The sequence below is a fragment of the Equus caballus genome, chromosome 1 (assembly GCF_041296265.1).
Source record: "Equus caballus isolate H_3958 breed thoroughbred chromosome 1, TB-T2T, whole genome shotgun sequence".
Lineage (NCBI taxonomy): Eukaryota > Metazoa > Chordata > Mammalia > Perissodactyla > Equidae > Equus > Equus caballus.
Window position 1 is genome coordinate 11,197,367 of NC_091684.1, and position 9,932 is coordinate 11,207,298.

Here is a 9,932-nt window from a genome sequence, read left to right on the forward strand (position 1 = left end):
AAGCAGGAGTTACCGGGTATCGCAGTGGGAAGCCCGGATGAGGATCGAGGAGCGACTTTCCAGGGCTGCGCAAGGAGGGAGGCAGGGAGCCTGCCTGCCAGGAGACCGCGGGTCAAGCCCCACCGACAGCTCCGCTCAGCTCAGCCCAGGAACATCCTTCTGGAGACCTCGGGGAGACCTCCCAAGGGCACAGCTTCTCCACTTTTGTCATTTTGGTGACCTGGTCTTCCCACTGTGGTCAGCAGCAAAGATCCTAACACAAGGGCTTGTGAGCGTTTTGTTCAGAAGACACCAGGAGGAAGGAAGTGGAAAGAACCCAGCTGTCATTTCAAAGCCTCCTGAGAGGCATTCCAGGTGGGAAAATGGGTGATGTCAGAGAAGCAGGAAGGAGGTGCGGGTCCTGGACATGTGGGACGGACACAATGGGGCCGAGGGCCGCCTGCCACCACGTGTGCGTCCTTCATCACCCGAAACTCAACCTTGTCCCAGTGCCCTTGTGTGGTTGACAAGGCCCTGTTCAGAGAGGTCTTCATCCTGTGGAGAGGTGGGCTCTGCGGGACCCCCATCCCACCCAGCAGCATCTGCTCCCTCTCAGAGGACCCACCTTTCCCTGGCCCACTGGCTAGAAGCATCTGTGTCAACAGCACGTCTGGGTGGAAGACCAGAGCTCCAGAGCTCCATTGACTAACAAAAAACTGCCATTCAGAACAAGGGGAAGAAGGAAAAGCCTGTTAAGGCGCCTAGGCTTGGCCGCATTTCTGAAGGCCCTGCTGACCACCAGCTCTTGCAAACTCCAGGAGGCAGAGCCCTGCGCTGGATCTCGGCCCCGGAGGCACAGCCTTCACTGGGGAGAAACTCATACAGGGTTGCACGTGGCTTTGTTTTAAGCAGCCAGAACCCTTTCTTAAACTGAAATTCACCAGGAAGCACCAAACATCAAAGGTCAGCGGAGCCCCTCTGATTGTGGCCGGGGGTCCCCTGCCTGCTCAGCCAGCTCTTCCTCCTTTCTGTCCCCATCATCCTCTGGCTCCCCCCATGCCCCCAGCATCCCCTGAGGGCAGCCTGTGGCAGAGCTGAGAATTCCCTGATGGAGGCCAGCCCCACCTGTGCAGAACGGGGAACGGAGAGGCCCAGCGAGGCTCCTGGGGTCGCCAGGGGCTCTGCCCCGATGTTGAGCTGGTATCCCAGGCAGACTCCCCAGAGCAGGCAAATGCCCTCGACTTAGCTCGTCTCACCCCTGTTTCCAGACGTTGGCTCTGCCCACAGCCAAGAGCCCTGCCTGCCACCCTGGGAGGCTGAGCAACACAGGCCTCCACCACTGCGGTGTCTCTGGTCTCTGAGCCCCGGAGCCCGGGACCTGGGATAGATCAGGGCATTGAGCTGAGGGGGCGAGAGAGAGGACTGGGAGCCTCGGTGGGAAGGGTCGGGGGGCTGCGGCCTCTCCAGGCATCACCGTTTCCTTCGGGGCACTGGGTCCCAGAAGTCTGTGTGACCACAGCTCCTCTTCAGGTGTCGGGTTGACCCCCAAAATCTGCTCTGACCCTCGTTGATTAGCACACATTACTTGTTACCACTGTAACAACCCTTTAGGCTCTGTGTACATGATGCTCACAATGCCACTCGGCTTTGCCCTCAGAGCCTGACTGCCCAGCCAGCTTACAGGGACCCCCCCCACCACCACCACCTCCACCCCAGCCCCGCCATGATTTGAGGACCAAGCTGAGTCTCGTCATTTCCTGCTGCTTGTCTCTCTTCACAGGCGCTCAGCAGGCATTGGCTGTTGAAGGTGGGCGTCAAGAGCAACCCCCTGCTTCTGCTCTGCAGGGTCACCAACATGCAGCCTCAAGCTGGGGACACTGAGGTCCAGAGAGGGGAAGTGACACACCGAGTCACCCAGTGTCCAGGACAGCACTCACAGCTGAAACTGCCTCCCATCAGAAGGATGGAGAGCAGGGGGGCTGACACAGCTCGCTAATCATCAGGTGCAGTCCAACTGCAAACCTTCCCGCAACAGACACAGCACTCTAATGACCCTTGCAAAACAGAATTCTGATCACGGTCCTCTCATCTGTCTCAGAGTAACACTGAACGCCCTCACCATGGTTTACAAGGCCCCACACACTCAGCCCCCATGGCCTCTCTCCCAGCCCACTCCAGCAATAGACCAGCCTCAGGGCCTTGCGCGTGTTGTTTCCTCTGCCTGGGAGATTTCCCCCAGAAATCTGCAAGTTCGGTCCCTCCCCTTCAGATTTTTTGTGATGTATCATCTCCTCGGTGCAGCCTTTCTGGACCATCCCTCCCCAGCACTCCCTAGCCCCTGGCTTGTCCATCATTCTCCAAAGTGCTTCTCACCATCCGGCCTCCTTCTGTTTCCCTTTATTCTTTTGCCTGTCCGCCCCCACAAAAATGCAAGCTCTACAAGGCCAGTATTTGCATCTATTTTGTTCACTGCTGTATCCCAGAATCTAGTACAATGCTTAGCTCATGGTAGGTGCTCAAGAAATACTTGCAGACGAAAGTGACTGGATGAGTGTGAGCAGGTCTGAAGACGAGGAGCAGGCCTCTGCACAGACAGTTCCAGTGAGTTCTGCAGTAACCAGGTGCCAAGCACATGCTGAGGACGATGCTCTTCATTCATCTGTTCCCTCAGCAGATACATGCTGAGCACCTGCGATGTGCCGGGTGCTGTTCCACGCAGTGGGGCTGAAGCCCAAGCAGCCAGACGCCATCCCGCCCTCGTGAGTTTACAAACCAGAGACACACAGACAGCAGACAAGAAGTAGATACGTGGGGAGAAGCATTTCAGAGTGTGATAAGAATTATGAAGGAAACGAACAAGAAGCTAGAATAGAGAGTTTCCGTGGTTGGGAGGGCTGCTTTGGATAGAGTGGTCAAAACATCACATTAACTTAGGAAGTGCTTCAGGAATGAGGAATCTGAGGCTCAGAGAGGGTATGTAACTTACTCAAAGTCACACAGCTAGAAAGTAGCAGAGCCAGAGCTTGAACCGAAGTCTGCCTCCAAAGCCTGGTGTTTCTCCACCAGACCCTAAGTCTTCCCCTTCCCTCCAAAAGACTATGTTTGCATTCAACTGGTGGGCCTTGGGTTTGAGCGCCCTCCACCAAAGGATGTCTTGCTAATCAGAAGCATCTAAAGGAAGGGGTAGAGAAGGAAAACTGGCACTGAGGTCATCAGAACAGTGAAGAATTTTTTTTGACGTACGCCCTACAAAAGATGCTTAGCAGCCTGTCCCTGACAGAGTGAAGGGAGAACTGTTCAAACCAACACTAGATCTGGACCAAAGCAGGTGGAAGTCAGACAGGCCGCCTGCGGCCCAGAGTTGTTTGCAGCCAAGGGGAGATGAAAGATCGGAGCTGGGGTTCCCCAGCCCCTCTCTGCTCTGCTCCTCTCCCTCTCTCCTCACCCTCAGACACCCAGGAGTCCTTTCTCCATCACCAGCACACACCATCCTCCCGAGTGATTTATGACACCTTCCCATTAAGGCACATGAGGTTAGTGAGGGCCTCTGCACTGCCTCTCAGGTGGGGGAGGGAGATGAGGCCGGGGCAGTGTTGTAACTGAGCAGGGACCTCCGAGAGCAAAGGTCAACGGCAAAGTGACGGCAGCACAGGGCGGGGGACAGAGGGAGTAGCCTCAAGTGAGGATGGGGGTCATGGAGTGACAGCCTTTTCCTGTCCAATTCACCCCAGGGCAATCAGGTCCTAGGAAGTGCGTTACACTAATTATGCTCACAAGACACTAATTGGTAAGTCAAGAGGCCAATTCACTCATTTACAGCAGGAGTGTTCTTTGGCTCCAGAATGAGTCTGCTTGAGAAAGCAAATTATACACCAGCAGTTTGCTTGGGGAGCAGAGAATGTGAACAAGGAAACTGGATGGTGTCCAAAAGAAACCCTTATCAAGACAATGGAGCCTGTCACTGTCCTTTCTTGGGATGTCTCTGGTAAAGAACTGTTCTGGGCACCTCTAATGCTTGTCGTCATGCCTGCCCTTCCAAATCCCAGACGCTGGGCCCTGGTATGTAAGAGACACAGGACACTGCCCCAGGCCTCCTCCAACCAGAGCACGGGGAACCGGCCACAGCCGGTTCGGTTCCTTTCATAATTGTTCGTGTTCAGTTCAAGTTGCTTCAGAAGGGTGGCGTTTGGTGGTCTTCTTGCTAAATTAAGAGACTGGAGCTCAGTGACTTTAGGAGAAGTCTTGTGGTCCAAAGAGGGCTGACGAGGGGTCAGTGTGTACCCAGAGGGCGTCCAGATCTGTAGGACAGCCTCTCATCCCCGCCTTCGCCCATGACTGGGAAACAGCATGGAGGGAGGGATGAGCAGAAACCAAAATGCCACCAGTAGGCACGTGGCATTAAGTAAATACCTACTGAAGTCAACTGCCCCAGTCCTGGATGGTGGGGGCGGGGGTGGTTTTCACTGAGCACGTGTAAACACAACTGCGGGGTCAGAATTGACCAGACACCTAATAGGAGTCCAGGGGAATAAGGTGCCACCAAAAGTGAACGGATCTAAGGGTGACTTTATTGCTGCCCGGGACCCTGAGTGAGGAAGGACCCACTTCCCTCTGGATGGACCAGACCATGCCTTGAGTACGGGCTCAGGTTCATCCGGTCATTTGATGCGCTAAACCAGTGGTTCTCAAAGTGTGGTCCCTGGACCACCAGCATCAGCATCACCGGAGAACTTGTCAGAACTGCAAAACCTGAGGCTGCGGAGTGGGTCCCTGCAATGTGAGTTTTAACACGCCCTCCAGGTTTCCCTGAGGCTCACTCAGCACAGAGGATGTCTGCGCTAAACGGACCTGCAAGGAGCACAGCCTACATGTGGGGCCCACTTCCCCATCCGGGGACACACAGATCCTTGAGGGCCAGCACTGCTCTGCAGGAGAGAAGCCAAGCCAGCAAGAGTGGGGAAGGAGATTTCAGAGATGACAGTAACTGAGGGCAGGAAGGTAAGCTGGGGACGTCTGGACGTCGGGGGAGTAGGAACAAAGGAGACGGAGGAGCCTAGAAGGACCAGTTCTTTGGGCCTCCAACTGGAGGAGCCACCACACAAGACAGGGAACCCAGGAGGAAGGGTGGGCATGGGGGACACTGGGTGCTTTCCTGGGCTCCGCCACAGCCCACTTCTCGTCCTCCTGCTGACGCACTCCGTCTACCCCCACGGCTTCATGGACCTTGACACTGACCCAATCTCTCTGCGCAGCTCCTGCTTCCCCCTCAGTCTTCTAACCGCCTGCTGGTCGTTTCCACCTGCACCAAACCTTAACCTGCACGCCCTGTCGATTTAGCCCTGGAGGGGATGGGAGACGGGCCCTGACAAAGGATACGTTGAAGGACTAGCAAGCAGCCAGCGGTGGCTGAGATTGGGTCACAAGTAAGAGGGGCCCAGGCCCACTGGCCTGTGGTGTCCCCTCCACCCGGGGTAGGGTGGAGGGACTGTCGGGGGGTTCCGGGGGGCTCTGGAAGCCGGGTGAAACAGAGCGGCATGGGCGTGATGAAAGGAGAGAAGTGAAGCTGGGGGTGGGGGTGACTGTAAACCAGGGCGGTGGGGACAGAGGCTCCAGGGAAATGAGGTCTGGATCTGTCACCATGCGCGTGGAGGCAACAAGGAGGGGAAAGGGTGGGGGCTCCGAGCTGAGAGTGGGCTCTGGCAGCAACAATCAGGCTGAGGTTCTGGAAGTTTCTAAGGTCCAGGGTGTGGCCATGGGGAATAGAGGGACAGTCACTGGGCAGAAGGGCTCTGAGAACCGAGAGGCTCTGCTGGACTCCACACTTCGGGCGTGACGTGGACCTCTTGCGTCCAAACATTTGGTTTTACAGACCCATCGATTTTCAGATAAAGCTTATTTGGGGGAGTGACACTAGGCTGCCATCTTTTATTTGGTGAATAAAGATGTTTTTAAAGCCCAGTTTTCATCACCACCATTTCATAAACTAAGGGACATTTAAACAAAAAGAGGTGGGAGTGACATGAGTTCAGATTCAAGGACAGTCCTTCCTGAAAAGGGGCCTTGTGTTCTCGTTCTGCCACAGGCCGGTCCATCTTCACCCTAGTGGCACGTCCATGAGCCAGCAGCTGGGTGTTAGTGGCAGAGACCAACGGGGGCATCCCCAGCTAAGAGGGGCCAGGGCCATGGCTTGAAGGGGCACTTCTCTCCACTGCTCAGCCCCAGGGCCATTTCCCCACCCAAGCCTGGCCTGGCCCCGAAGCCCCTTGCCCCCCTCCACTCTTTATCCACACAGAGCTAGAGCGAGCTTTAAAAACGCTGAACAGATCCCGTTGTTCTCCTGCTGACAGCCTCCAGCAGCAATCCCAGAGTCCTACCCATAAAGACCACGCTCCACAGCAGAGCCTCTGAGGAGGGACCATGTGTCCAGTTGTCCTGGGACAGCCCCACTTCTTCTCCCAGGGCCATGACTGCTGCAACACCCTTCCACCTACACCAGTGTCCTGGCTGAGATGATATGATGTGGTCACCTCGCCAAAGACCATTCCCTGTGCACATCTGGCCCCGCTCACTGGCCTCCAGCCTGGCTGGCCATCCCTTCTCTCCTCAGCTGCACCGTGCTTCCTTTCTCCTCAGGGTCTAGAACTCTCTGCCCACCTTTCTCTCTCACCCTCAACAAGGAACAGGGGCTTTCAAGTCACTGAAACAACACCAGAGCAGGAGGGGAAAACAGAGCAGAGAGAAAAGCAGTGAGGTCGTCACAGGAATGGGTGATGCTGGAGAGAAATGTTGTAATTGATCCGGATTCAAACCCAGTCCTACCCTCCCGGTGCTGTGGATTGTCACACTTCACTGTACCTCAGGACTGGAGGAAACACAGGAGGGGAGCCAGCTCTTGGCAGGCCCAAGCCACCACTCCCCAGTCTTGGAGACGCCACCTCTGCCCAGCCCCTCGTTCTGACTCCGAGGACGAAGGCAGTGGTTCCAAACTCCAGGCAAAGTGGGCCAAGTGGAGCAGCCCGAAGGACACCCGTCACCCAGAAGGAAAGCTTTTTATTCCATAAGGGGGGTCAACTGTTGCCCACATTGGCCGAAGAGCCTGCTATAGTCCCCAAGTGAGCCCAGGTGGCAGGTGTGGCCCTGGGGACCTGGAAGGCGTCCCCATGGCCCCTCCAGTCTGGAGAGCTGGTTCACATGGGGTTTACGGAAGTGGTTCAGATCCACTGCTTTGCTCATCAACAACCACCAAGGAGTCCTGGTTGTGGCCTGGATGGGTGGTGTTGAAAACCACAACAAATACTATAACTCACAGGAAACTGGAACAAAGGAGGAGTCATAAACGCATACGGGGCAATGACAAGCACGCAACACTCAGCCAAACCAAAGAAAACAAAAGTGCCACTGGTGTCACCAGAGTTTAAGAGCAGTGCACCCATAATGGACTTCTTGTGCATGACCAGTGAAGGGGGAAACCGCGATTGATGGCCTCCACAAAGCTGTCGCTGACTCTCCAGCTAGTTCCTTGAGCGAGAAATGTTTTGCTCAGATTTCCTTCTTCCTTGTTACAACACGGGGCCCTGGGAGCCAGTGCACGTGTGTGTGTATGTGTGTGTGTGTGTGTGTGTGCGCGTGCGCGCGTGCACACATGCACTATGTTCCGCAGGAGACGCTTGACCTACCGTTTGTGTGGATATAATCAGATGAACACGTTTTTTCATCACCTTAAAGGGTGCTTTTGATCAGGCCGAGAGATTAGCACCAGGGGGTCCAGCCCAGCGGGGAGCTGGCCCCAGGCCAAGAGAGCCAACCTCGTGGGAGGATGGGAGGAGCTGCTCTTGCCCAGGGTTGGGGTGGAGCAGCCAAGCCCTCCACCACCTCTGGGGTCACTCCCAAGACACTGGCAGCTCGGGCTGTGCGGAGGGCTCCCGACTGGCCAGCGGTCCACCCTTTCCTCATGCCAGAGGGCCAGGGCATGGGGCGGGCTTTAACCCTTTCTCGTTCAGCCACAAGAGACCCACTCAGAGTTCTCTTCCCTTCTCTGCCGTGGCTGCACCCATCTCTGCAAACTGGATTAATCCCTCTTGCCTCCTTCCGCAACATCTTCTCCCTCTGATGGCCACAGCCAGCCCATGGGGTCACCCCACGCACCCTCGGTCTTCCTCTAGCTCACATGCCATGTTGGGCTGGGTCCTAATTATTTCATGCACCATCATCGTGGGTCCTCCGTGTGGCATCAGGGACCACCGCTTCTATTCCCCTAGGGCTTCACGCCCAGCAAGCTCTCACACAGCCCTCGAGGACGATTGTAGAAACTGCCGTACACTCAGCCCTGTACCGACAGCAGGGCAACTTCCCTTCAGGGGCGACTCGGTTGTAGCAGCACAGCCATTACTGTCGCCACTTTACAGGGGAAGAAAACGAGGCTCACTGGGTGAAGCACTTCCTCCCGAGGTCATGGTTAAAGCGTGAGAAGGGCTCAGGACGCAAACCCGTGGCTGCCTGGCTCAGATCCCAAAGCTCCCTGCTGATACTGACGGCTCTTCCTGGCTGAGAGTCCATGATGGGATGCAATATTTTTCTCATAACCTGTTTGCACCTTGTCTTGCTCCAAAACAATTTGATGCAGTTTTCAAAACCACATACAATGTGACAACAAAGAAAGAAACATCTAGCAAGACCATGTAAATGGAAAACTACTGCTAGGCTGGGGAAACAAAGCCAGGGTAAGTTACAACACAAACTTGAGGAATACCATAACGCCCTCCACTAGAGGACCTTAGGTACTGGAGATCAACTGGAATTGTGGCTCTAAGCGTCCTAGCAGCCAAAGCAAAAAAGGAACCAAGACCACTATGAAATTGAACCCATTTGTTGTTCTTAGAGGCATTACTTTTCTTGTTTTCAAGACCTGAGAACAATGTCCCTCACATAGTCTCATGGAGGGATTATCTGGGTGAAGGACAGCAGTTTTCAATCCACATTCCACATCCCTGAGGAGCTGAGGCTGTGATGAAAGGAGGGTGAGGGGCTGGGCTCTGCTCCTGCACCTTCCTCCTCCCCACCAGCCTCCGCTCCAGCAGAGCAGCTCCTCTTTCTGGGTCATGCAGAATGCCATGCGGGCCTGTGCAGCCCAGAGATAGGCGGCTGCCGCGTTTCAATTCATGGCAGAAGGAATTTCGACTTTGACTTTCCTAAAATCTTCCATCCTAGTCTATTTTCTAGCACCCAGAACTCCCAGGAGCCTGTCACTTTTCCACGCAAACACACATACAAGAATCCCCCATCACATACAGCAAGCCCCACATCTGGTCCCCTTACCTGGGCTAACACACCACCCGGGAGTAGCTTTCCTACTAATGTTGTTACCCTCTCGATTCTCCTGTCGGCTTTGTCTCTTCTCTCCTCTGAAAGCAAGGAGAAGAGAAGCTGCACACTCAACAGAATGAAAAAGGCTGTGTCCCCTACATGAAAATATATATACACACACAGAACGCCCTTGATTATAGTTTGTCGTGGATTATGTATGTCTTGCATTTGGATTAATAACCACGTTGAGAGTGGAAGGAGGAAGAAACAACACATTGAGAGCGTGTCTCAGTTGCAAGACAATTCCCAATTTCAGGAATTTAACACACATGCTAGAATCGACAAATAGATTTTATTAGGGACGACTGTTTTCGGATATATCTTCCCAACACAAAAGGAGAATTTAGAGGTCACCTAATCAACGCTCCTTATGTTCCAAGGAGGAAATTGAGCCCAAAAATGTCATGTATTTTGCCCAAGCGTCCCCGTCTGGAACCCAGTCTCTTGACCCCTCCAGTCAAAGGTCTTCCGGTTCCACCTGCGGCCTCCTTGGGGTTGCTAATGGTTTACACCTTTCACCTCCTCGATAATGCACTGCTGATATGGAACCCGAAGTGAGTTTGCTCACCTGTTGTGCAACAAGCCAATCT